Raw genomic sequence first — 11,800 nt, forward strand, 5'->3', positions numbered from 1 at the left:
ATACGAAGAAATGCGAAATAATCATCCTTCACCTGAATTTCTACTTCTGAATTTCGTAATATCTCGGTTAAATCACACACACACACACACACACACACACAAACTCATATTTCTATATACTTGTATATGAAGGACCTTATCTTTGACCTTATAATAAGCTACCGCCTGTCCTCCTCGTGTCCTTCAAGAAGATTAGCATAATACCCTCAGTTCAATTCATTTTGTTTGAATCGGAGAATTAAATTGATGGCTTTTGTGTCGTATTTACTGTGGTGTGATTAGCCATACAATAAATATGAGTTTCTGTTTCATATTTACTGTACATGATTTGTCCTACAATAAATATGAGTTTTCGTTTGGTATTTACTGTACATGATTTGTCATGCAATAAAAATCAACTTTTTGTTCCGTATTTGCTGTGGTATGATTTGTCATACAATAAAAATGAACTTTTTGTTCCGTATTTACTGTGGTATGATTTGTCATACAAATAAATATGATTTTTTTTCTTCTGTATTTACTGTACACGATTTGTCATAAAATAAATATGAGCTTTTGTGTCGTATTTACTGTACATGATTTATCATACAATAAATATGAACATTTTGTGCCATATTCTTAAAGCACGATTTGTCATACTATAAATATAAAGGAAACAAAAGGAATGATTTGATTAAGACGTAATAGACGATGTACTTTTAATTAATGGTGATTTCAAATTTGTGGAATACATGTTTCATAAACCGATAAAATCGGAAGGTGTTAGTCGAAGAGAGAGAGAGAGAGAGGTGCCGCTTTGATCATCAACCCCTATCTTATGTTTAAAGATTTTCTTGAATATGTGGATGTAATATACCTGCGGGTATTGACATGAGATTTTGGTATGTCACATCATTATTTGGGTATCTTGTATCAAATGGATATTAAAGCAGATATATCAACCTGTTCTTCCAAAGGTTTGCTTAAATAATCCCTCTGCAAACATATTACCACCCCACGTAAATGACTGTGTCAAAGAGTTTCAATGTATCAGTTTTAAAGTGCAAATAATAGCAGTGAACAACACTGTGTTACCACAACACAGAGATAATGAAGTTAAAGGCCATCGATAAACCTGTGAAGAAGAACACTGCTATTTCGTCAACAATAATTTTTCAACTATAATTAGCAATGATATGGAATCGGTTGTCAAATTAATTTTGTCAGTTGTGGATGCAAGTTGCTTATAAAGAGAAAGCGAAGAGGTGTCCCCGTCTGTGATGAAAGAAACTAAATGACACTCTGTGCCGTAGTCGCTAAAGAAGCGACTCTGCTATCTGGCGATTTGCTCTCCTGTTTTTTATATTATCCCCATTCATACAACCTCTGAGGACACGTTTGTATGTTAAGAGTAATAGAATAGTTCCAAACACTTGGCCCAATTTTTTTGGTTTATTTTCAGGACATTCTAAGGTTACTCTACTCTAGTATATGGCTTGATTATAATTTACATTAAATAAAGTTCTTCGTAAAATTCCGTTACAACGTGTCTTTGCAAAATGTAATATTGCTCATGACTTTTGGAGCACATCCATTGTCAAAATCTTTTTTTTTTTTTTTCTTTCTCGGAGGTGCATAGATGGACTTGTTGTCAAGCTCTTCAGTTTCAGAGGCAACTAAATCTTGCATGCCAACCGCAAGCCCATAATGCCAAAATAAAAGTGACCGGTTTTGAGAAAACACGGGAACTTGTGAAGTTTGATTAAACGAAAGATTTTAACAGAGGTGCAGTTGGTATGTCGCATCCACATTCCCAATTTAAATTTCACGAAATTTCCGCTAGTCTTTAATTTGCTGCTAATCTAGATTTATGTTTGCATGTTTGTTTGTGCTTTGCTTCACTTTGAACATTATATTCTGCTGAGACAAGCAGATTCAAATGTTTTAATAAACGACACGTCAGGCTGGCCGATTTAAACGAAGACTTTCCAAAATAAGTACACATTAATTCATAGGTAACTTTTTAAAAAGATGACAGTTCAAAGGGCGGTGCTTGTGCCAAAACGCCATCTCTTTAATCCGTGTCTTGATAGATATATAGATATGCATACAGACAGCTAAAGATAAGTAAACATATATTTTTTTAATCATAAAATTTATCATTATAAAGAGATGTTGTTATGTGGGATGTATATAACAATATTTATTAAAATATGATAACTATAACTACAGTGGAGTCACAAATATATATACCCACCGCTCCTGTGGCCTAATGGTTAGAGCGTCCGCCTCGGATGCGGGAGGTCGTGGGTTCATCCCCAGCCGAGTCATACCAAAGACTTATAAAAATGGTACTAACAGTTGCCTCGCTTGGTGCTCTGCATTAAGAGGTTAGTGTTAGGACTGGCCGGCCTGTTGTCAGGATAATATGACTGGGTGGGTCATCATGCTACATGTCTGCGGCATGATGCCCCAGTGCTAGACATCACTTTAAACTGCCACACTGCAGACATCGTAGCGATACGACTGAAAAATAGTTAAAGCTACGTTAAAAAATCCAGATCACACAAAATATACCAAGACTAGGTGCATATCTTTTCATATATAAAGGAAAGAACTTAATCCATACAATTGTACGTATTGTATTGTTGTGTTTACTATGCGAAATTACATGAAATTCCTTTATTTCGAGATACCTCTCTCCAAGATGGCTGCTTTATTTACATCTCTGGTTTAGGCAATAAAGAACGGTAAAAATCTAATTTAAAGGCTCCATTGAGAGGCATACAAGTGCGCGCAACTTTAAATTCGTTTTCTTATGCAGAGAAAATGTGAATTTGGTAGGTATGCGCCCATTCAAATGTAGATGTTTATACATGTAAATACATCACTCACAGAAGTTAAGGAGTGCAAGGTCAAATGTAGGTCAGTAATAGTCAATATTGAAGGAAAAATTGCAATGTACCTATATATATAATGTAATCTTATATTATGCCATTTTCCCGCTGTAGTAGTAGTAGTAGTAGTAGTAATAATAATAATAATAATAATAATAAATAAATAAATAAATAAATAAATAACAACATCAGTAGCAACTGCTTAAATTGAACAATAAAAACACAAATAATACCAAATTAAAATTACAAACCTGGCGAACATTTTCCCATACTCAGCTAGGATTGTGAAAAGCCAGGTAAGACCTTTCACCACAGCGATAATCCCTTCGACACTCAACCAATTCAACTAATGATTACTGTTCAATATCATTTTGCAATCTTGAGCAACTCTTGGGGAGGGAGGGTCCTTCTAAGCGTCTAGTCGTAGCTTCCAAATGTTAATCTGAGTTTTGCTATGAACTTAGAAATATCCTAGACCATGGATGCACTGCATTGTATGAGCGCATCTACTTTGGCCAAGAAGTCGCCTGTATGGAAACTTTCCTCATCTTGACAGCTGAAAATAGAACAACACACATTACACAACCTGAGATATATTTTCCCCTTACATATACATTTTAAGAGACAGATTATCTGACTTCCTCATGTTTGAAAAAGATTTCTCACGCTTTAAGCATAAGTATATGCAGCATTACTCACACTAAGCTGTAATAACTCCTTAACCCCTTCCTCCCTCCATCCATCCATGATAAATTATACGATTCGAGATATATTTTCCCCGTACATATACATCTCACGATTTACACGTTAACAGTATGAAGCGTAACTGACACTAAGCTGTCCTCGCTTCCTAACTTCTCCTTCCCTCCCTCCATCTGTCAATTGATAAGTTGACCATTAAACCAACCAGACACTTTCACATTCTTAAGAACTTCAAATGTTCCTTTCACAAAGGTGTGTGTGTGTGTGTGTGATATGATTACCACAAACAATTGATTACTCTTTCCTATTTTAGAGATAAATTATGATACATCAACTCTAAAATAAAATATACTTCACAGATATCTGCAAAATTTTTAGCTTGTTTATACCCTGGGGTTTTCTTCCGGACATGTACAAATTCATACAAATGAAGAGTGTGACATTTCAATACCAAAGAGGAGTAAGGAAATCAATTATGAATTTTGTCATTAAAATATTAAAACTTTATGCATTCTAGAATTAAAAACGGGATTTAGATATTCGACCTTATAAAAAAGCTATATACATTTAATACCTGAGATTTGATGTGATTTTATTTTAAATTTGGAAGAATTAATACTATTCTGTTTTTTGTTGGGTTATGTTTTGCTAGTGACTTATCTATACCTTTAAAATGCCAGAATTATTTGGATCATGTGAAATATTTTAAAATTGTTGCGAGTTAGTGAATTTTAAATCTTTAATCTGAACTTTTAGATTAAGCGCTACAATCCTTGCAAAAAGTTGATAAAGATAGATTTATACGTGTCTAAATAAAAGTTCTCATTTCAAAAATAGGTGATACAAACTCGTTCTTTCATTTCATTCATTTTCATCAAAATTTGACAATTTTAAAAATTTCTAATAAACTACTGTCAATGCCACTTTTATTTTTAAAACATTATTTGGAAGTATAAAACTGTCTAAATATCAAAAGTATAACACTGTCTAAATATCAAAAGTATAACACTGTCTAAATATCAAAAGGATAACACTATCTAAATATCAAAAGAATCAATGCAACATTATTATAGCATCAATTTCTCATACATTCCTTATATAGTACGTATATTTAAATACATTAAAGACGAAGATAACATTTTAGAATGATGCATTGTGTTTAACATGTGAGGCTAAATAAACAACCATATCTTGGGGTAATTTATTAGAAGTTTTAACTTTGCTTAATAATTAGTAAATAACATATCAAAGCTGATTAATCGGCATAAAGTTATACAATTCTTTTCTGTTTCATTTAATGTTTAGAGTATATATATATATATATATATATATATATATATATATATATATATATATATATATATATATATATAAAACAGGTTGCAAAGCATGTGACAAACTTTTGCGACCTTACTGAAGAATGAATAAAAGTGCACGTAGACATTTTGATTTCTTACAAGATCACATTATGAAACCCTATCATTTTTAATAAAAACGGATTCAGTAGTCTCTGCATTGTAATATTCTTCGCCCACTTCTATTAAATTGTAATGATTATCAACAACCACCACCCCTTCCCCCAGTGTATACCAAGTAACAAAGGTATTGTACATGTACGTATTGTAACTTAAATGGCTACCTTCTCTGTTTGATAAATACCTAATGGAAAGAAACTGATGATGGACTGGTGTGAGCTAAAGCGTCACTCACGGCAATAATCAAGTATACTTTTTGCGTGTCGTAAAGTGTTAATAATGAATTTCAAAATTCATCTAGATTTATTTTTCGCATCAACGGTTGCTTGCATCCAGGTACTAATCTTGATAATATTATGAAGGATAAAGACCCAGTTTGCACTCATCCAAATGAAAGGTCACTTGAAAATACCAGATATACAAATTGTCATATAAACGCACTATTTCGTTATTGATGTACGACGCTGTAATGCGGCATGCTGTGCCCAACCCACTACTGGACAGCCATATGGTGTGACCATTACTGGACAATGATATGGAGACAAGACATCTACTCAGACGACTACGAAATTAAAATTCAAAAACTTTATTTTTATAAGGAAATCAGTAATCAAGAAAATCATATATTATATTAAAACTAAAGTTAAAAGGTGTTTCTAAAATAATCTTAGAATAGACAAAGGTAGATGCGACGGAATGGATCGGAATACGTTAAGACGTTAACATCAAGACGTTAACGTGGAGTTTTCTCTAAGTAGTAATTTAAAAAATGTGAAAATAGAAAACAAATATAAAAAGCACGAGAAACTAAAAGTCGTTTAGCTTAAGCCGTGGTGAATCAAAAATCATTTTAGTCCATCAGAACCTCTGTCGGTTCTACCTTTGAAATTTAAAAACCTTTAGTTAGTACTGATAAAATGTTAAACTATTTAAGGGTTAAAAAAAACTGACATCAGGATGACATTCATAATAAAATATATGACTTTTTATATCGCATGTTGTTGATACAGATATATTTGGCAGAACAATGTTCCTTAAAATTCATTTTAGACAAATTAAGTTAATTAGAATATTATAACATCTTCAAAATATTGTCATCCTTTTAATGTTCATTTCTCTGGATAAACTTTGTAAAAACGGGCCATTATACGTTTAATGTCTAATGATAAAACCCGTCATTGTCTCTACTGTAAGCTGATACAATCCGTCCTTGTCTCTACTGTCAGCTGATACAGTCCGTCCTTGTCTCTACTGTCAGCTGATACAGTACGTCCTTGTCTCTACTGTCAGCTGATACAGTACGTCCTTATGCGTCTACTGTCAGCTGATACAGTCCGTCCTTATGCGTCTACTGTCAACTGATAATACAGCCCGTCCTTGTCTCTACTGTCAGCTGATACAGTACGTCCTTGTCTCTACTGTCAGCTGATACAGTACGTCCTTATGCGTCTACTGTCAGCTGATACAGTCCGTCCTTATGCGTCTGCTGTCAACTGATAATACAGCCCGTCCTTGTCTCTACTGTCAGCTGATACAGTACGTCCTTGTGTAGAAAGAATCTGTGAGGAATCTGTGTGACCACTCCACACCAGCCCCAGCCCCAACATCATCTCTCTCTCTCTCTCTCTCTCTCTCTCTCTCTCTCGATACAAATATTCGAGCAAAATGACTGAAGTACAGGTAAAGGATTAGTATATTATGAAGTTATGAAGTTTGAAACTCGTTCTCGATTAAATAAAAAAATTAAAAAAAAAAAAACATGTTCGAGTTGGTATATGGCCTCTTGTGGAATATGGGGATATAACCTGGGTCAATTATGTTCATTATGACAAAATTAAAATTAAAGAAAAGAAAAACAGATGCTGAAGAAGGACGAGTTGTCTGCAAGTCAACAAAATATGTCATATCCAAAATGAAAGTAAAAACAAAATGACAAAATCGTGTAGTATTAGTGTTTAATGAAAAACTAATAACATATTTCAAAATGTACAGTTAATATCGACCTCGCTGGTAGATAACCTAGAGATATATTTTAGTTTTAATATATTTATCAAGAAGACTATGCTAATCGATTGAGATAGATCTTTTCCTTTACAACATTGACTCGATAACAAGAAAAACGAAATCTTTATTATTTTATTAAATAGCTCTAAATTTCTTTAAAATACCAAGCAAAATTAAGCAGCTTTCTCTACATTTTCGAAAAAAACACGTTGTTCAATATTGTACACCGAGTAGAAATGATCTTTAAACAACAAAAATGAATCCTAGTTACAGTAATGCATTTAGCTTGCATTTATAATTGAACAAAATCAACAAGTTAAATAAAAAGCCGGTTAAGCAATTTATACGTACATGAAATATTTTATCATCTCTGAAAATGTTTGATTTAAAATGCTTAAACTGCAGAAATTAAAATAGTTGAGCAACTTTAAAAAATTGTTATATATGTGGATTTCACACAGTTATAGTCTCCCTGTTCATAAGCATTAATCGATTTAGTTGTAACCCTTAACTGGTTAATGAGTTAATTAGGATTATCGTTAAATTGGATAAGGCATCGACGATACTGCCCGACAAATAGAAGAAAGGACAAATTATAGGCTGGCGGCACGAAATTAATGTATTCATCATGCTTCTGATTTTATACAACGTTATTAAACAGTGTTTAATTCGCCGATAGCAAGTCTCATACATTAACCACTACTACCCAACAAAAAAGTTTAGGAATTACCTCACTGACCTTCACTACCTAAAAAATAGAAATAGATGTCTATTTCAAAGTTACGATTTCTTAATAAAATATAATATATTTGAGATTTAATAAATCTATTAAGAAAGTCTTGCTTATTGATTGATAGAAAGGAGATCTTCTCCTATAAAAAAAATCAAATTTAAATCAGAGAAATAAAATCTAGATTATTATGTTAAAGGCTATCAATTTCTTTAAATTGACTAATAAAATATACCAATTTTCCACTTTTTAAAGTTTAAATCTTCCAAACTGAATAAAAATGTATCTTATGAAAAGCTTGTTTAAATGCAGACATTAGAATTAACTTAGTTCAATGGTACCATGGAAAATGTTATATATTTCACACATTTATAGTATTCCAGTTTATACGCATTAATTGATTTAGTTCCTATCCTTAAGTGCTTAATGAGGATTATCGATAAATTGGATAAGGCACTGAGTATGTTTACTATATAAATAGAAGAAATTAAACTTTATAGGCTGGCGACATAAAATCTGGTAGTAATAATTACTAATTGTGCTCGTCTGATAAATACGACAGGGAACTAAATAAATGAAGACAACCAGTGTCAGAGACCAATATATCATCAATTCCGGTACCAATCATTGTCGCTGTCATTATCATCATCGTCGTTATCAGCATCGTCGTCGTCAGCATCACCATCTTACATATTAGCGACATGATTGTCGTCATTATAATCAGCAGTCATTTTCTTCTTCTCCAATGGCATGCATTAAAACCGTAACAAAGACACGTAATGTCAAATCATGGTATCATGTTTCCCACCACTGTTATGGAGTATTGCCTTCAAATTCTTGACTTCTTTGAACTGAATTGTATATACTTATGCTCCTATAGGCCAATCACCAAATATGGCTGGTCGTGGGGTGTTATAATCCTCCATGCGTCGGGAGAATTGTTTACTGTTCAATAGAATGCTTGCTTACGGTGTGAAATCTATTAACGTACGGAAGCTTAATTGCAATTAAGGTCCTAAATCCTACCGTGGACGTATTACCATCCATAATGACTTAGAAGTTTGTTAGAGAAGAACAAAATATAAAGATACCTGATAAAGAAGTAGTATGCGGCAAAAAAACATGCAATATACTTGTTTTCAATATGTTCTTTTCGTGTTGCACAGAATTTATGTTCCAATCACGCTGTTGTTCAAATGTTGGCTACGCACATTTTAATTACTTATGAGGGGAATTTTCTTATTTCTAGCATAAACAAATTAAAAGTAATCGCTGTGGTCTAAATTGTAACATTAAGAATTGTCAAAGATGCTAGGTAATATATATTTATTATGTATTTATTTACAAATAATTACATATAAATTTACGTCTTTAAGGATTACTTCTCTAAATCAATAGTTGTTTGAAAAAAGTATTTTTGCGCTAGTATCACGCTAATTAAAACGTCACCTTTTCCTTTTTACAACCAGGTGAGAAAAAAAATTATCCACAACTTTAAAAATGATGACTAAAGGTGAATTAAGTAAACATGTTTTTTAAATTCTTTCTACAGACATTTATTTATTTTTTACTATCTACTTACGAAGAGACCTTTTTGTACATTTTTAAAATGACTTGAAGACGTGTAGAATACAGTATCTGACACGAAGGAGAGCGAAATAACCGAGGCCATTGTGTCGAATTGTAAGTACTGGTCAATGATAGACAAATTACAGTTCACGGATCCCGTTATTTACAAAAATAGTTTTATATTACTTTTTGTAGTGCATGTGTTATATTCCTGGAAAATAAAATAGTGTCTTCAAACTATGTTATTTTATTACTTTCACATGTTGAACAAACTTTTCTCGGGAAATGCGTATCAAGCAGATACATCTCATCTGCAGCAACCAGTGCTAAAAGCAAACGTGCACGGTTTAGTTAGTAGAATTTCTGTATTCTGTCCTCCTTTTCTGGGACTAAGATTGCACGCTGCACATGGCTCGTTCGATCCCACGCGTGCCTTGTTTAAAGTAAATAAATTTCCTACGAAATGAACAGTTATTTAAAATTTCCCCTGCAAGATCTTTCCATGTTGTTTATTTAAATCCCATTGTCAGAGGAACAATTTACATGTCTGTTTCATAATTTTATTTCTGATTATCTTTCTAATGACCTAATGCGATTCTGAATACAAGAATAATCTGTTGGCCAATAGGCGATCAAAGTAACAATTACACTCACTTCAGAACTGTGAAGAGACCTTCTGCCATGCAAACATTCACACGAGCACTCATATAATGGGATTTGAATGCCACTGTTGAGCTATACCCGTGTCTTTATGATATTTAGAGGAAAAAGGAATTTTGATTTTAAAGAAAAACCCAGACGGACTAGAACAATATAAAGAAAGGCCGTTACTTAACTTACGGCGACGTACGTCTGAGCCACCTTATCGTATATTGCATGGGAAATGTTATAACTTTGAAAGTGTGTGAATGTTTGTGATTTGGATTTTTAATGTAGTTTTTTGTTAAAATCGGTCATATCGCTACAATATCTGCAGTGTGGCAGTTTACAGTCATGTCCACAACTGGGGCATCATGCATCATATCCCACCCAGTCATATTATCCTGACAGCAGGCAGACCAATTCTAACACTAACCTCTTAATACTGAGCGCATAGCAAGGCCGCTGCTAGTGACATATTTATTAAGTCTTTGGTATGAATCGGCAGGGGTTCGAACCCGCGACCTCTCGCAGCCGAGGCGGACCCTCTAATCACTAGGCCACCGGAGCAGTCAACTTTGAACGTTAAGACAATGATTCACAATTTTAATTTTACCTCTGTTTGAAGGGAAGAATTTCATTAGTTTTATGGGCAAAATTAAAACCTCCTAAACTTCTGCTTTCGACCGCTGCTTACCAGAAACACTGTCATCATCCCCACCGTTTTGTCCTGCTAAAACTACTACTACTGCTAAAACTACTACTACTACTACTGTTGCTGCTGCTGCTACGACGAGACGATGATGATGAGGACCATGGCGCAAGCGGCAGCTTGAATTTCTATATTTGGTGATGCTACATCTATCAAGATAACGACAGAGGTGGCAATGATGGTGGAATCTCAGTTTACACGCGAATTAACTCATCACATTTAGCTATATATTTTGTTTTGTCTCTTTTGCAGTTGATTTTGTTGTTTGCAATCTACAGTTTGCTCATTAGAAAGAAGAAGAAAAAACTGGATATCCCTTGCACTTAGGAATAAATCATTTACAGCGGTCAGATTGTCCCAAGGTTATGATCTATATATACTAAAAACTAGTTAGCAGAGGGATAAACCGTTTAAAGTAATTTAACAGAAAAAAATAGTTCTTCTCAAAAATAACATTTTTGTCTGAATCAAAGAAATTGGAAGACTGATAAGTATTAAAAAAAATATTGTATCAACTTTTTTCTTTATTTTTTGTTAAAGGTACTGAAAAAGCCAGTTTTGAGCAAATCAAGTTGACTTATGTTTGTTTTTTACGGAGTTGTTTATTTTTATCATAATATCCACTTTCTAATCTGACACGTGCAATGACAGCGTATAGGAATAAAACCATTAAGGTATCTTTGAGTCGCATTAGACGTGGTTGGAGCCTAATTCGCTCCCACGGTTGATATTATCAGCCCTTTTGTGCAGAATCGTTGATCGTAAGTATAGAAACAATGGGGATCTATTGAAAGGAAAAACATTGTCGATCAATGAGTCGACGTCGAGCCCATGGATTTTCCCCACCTTGATAACATTTCATCCCCTGTCGGTATACTAATACTATTTAATACCTATGATTTGTGACTTTAAATTTACTTGTACGGCCCGACAGACAACCATAGGAACAGAAACCGGTCAAGGAATGGTGTGTCATGTGATTTTGGATGAGTGATCCAAAAGTTTGTTAGTTTTACGACCTACCGTCAAGTGACAAACTATGGCTAAATGTATGCTGCAATTTATACACATAATTTGTATAATTTCTAATACA

The sequence above is a fragment of the Sinohyriopsis cumingii genome, chromosome 3 (genome assembly GCF_028554795.1).
Source record: "Sinohyriopsis cumingii isolate HCF-2022 chromosome 3, ASM2855479v2, whole genome shotgun sequence".
Lineage (NCBI taxonomy): Eukaryota > Metazoa > Mollusca > Bivalvia > Unionida > Unionidae > Sinohyriopsis > Sinohyriopsis cumingii.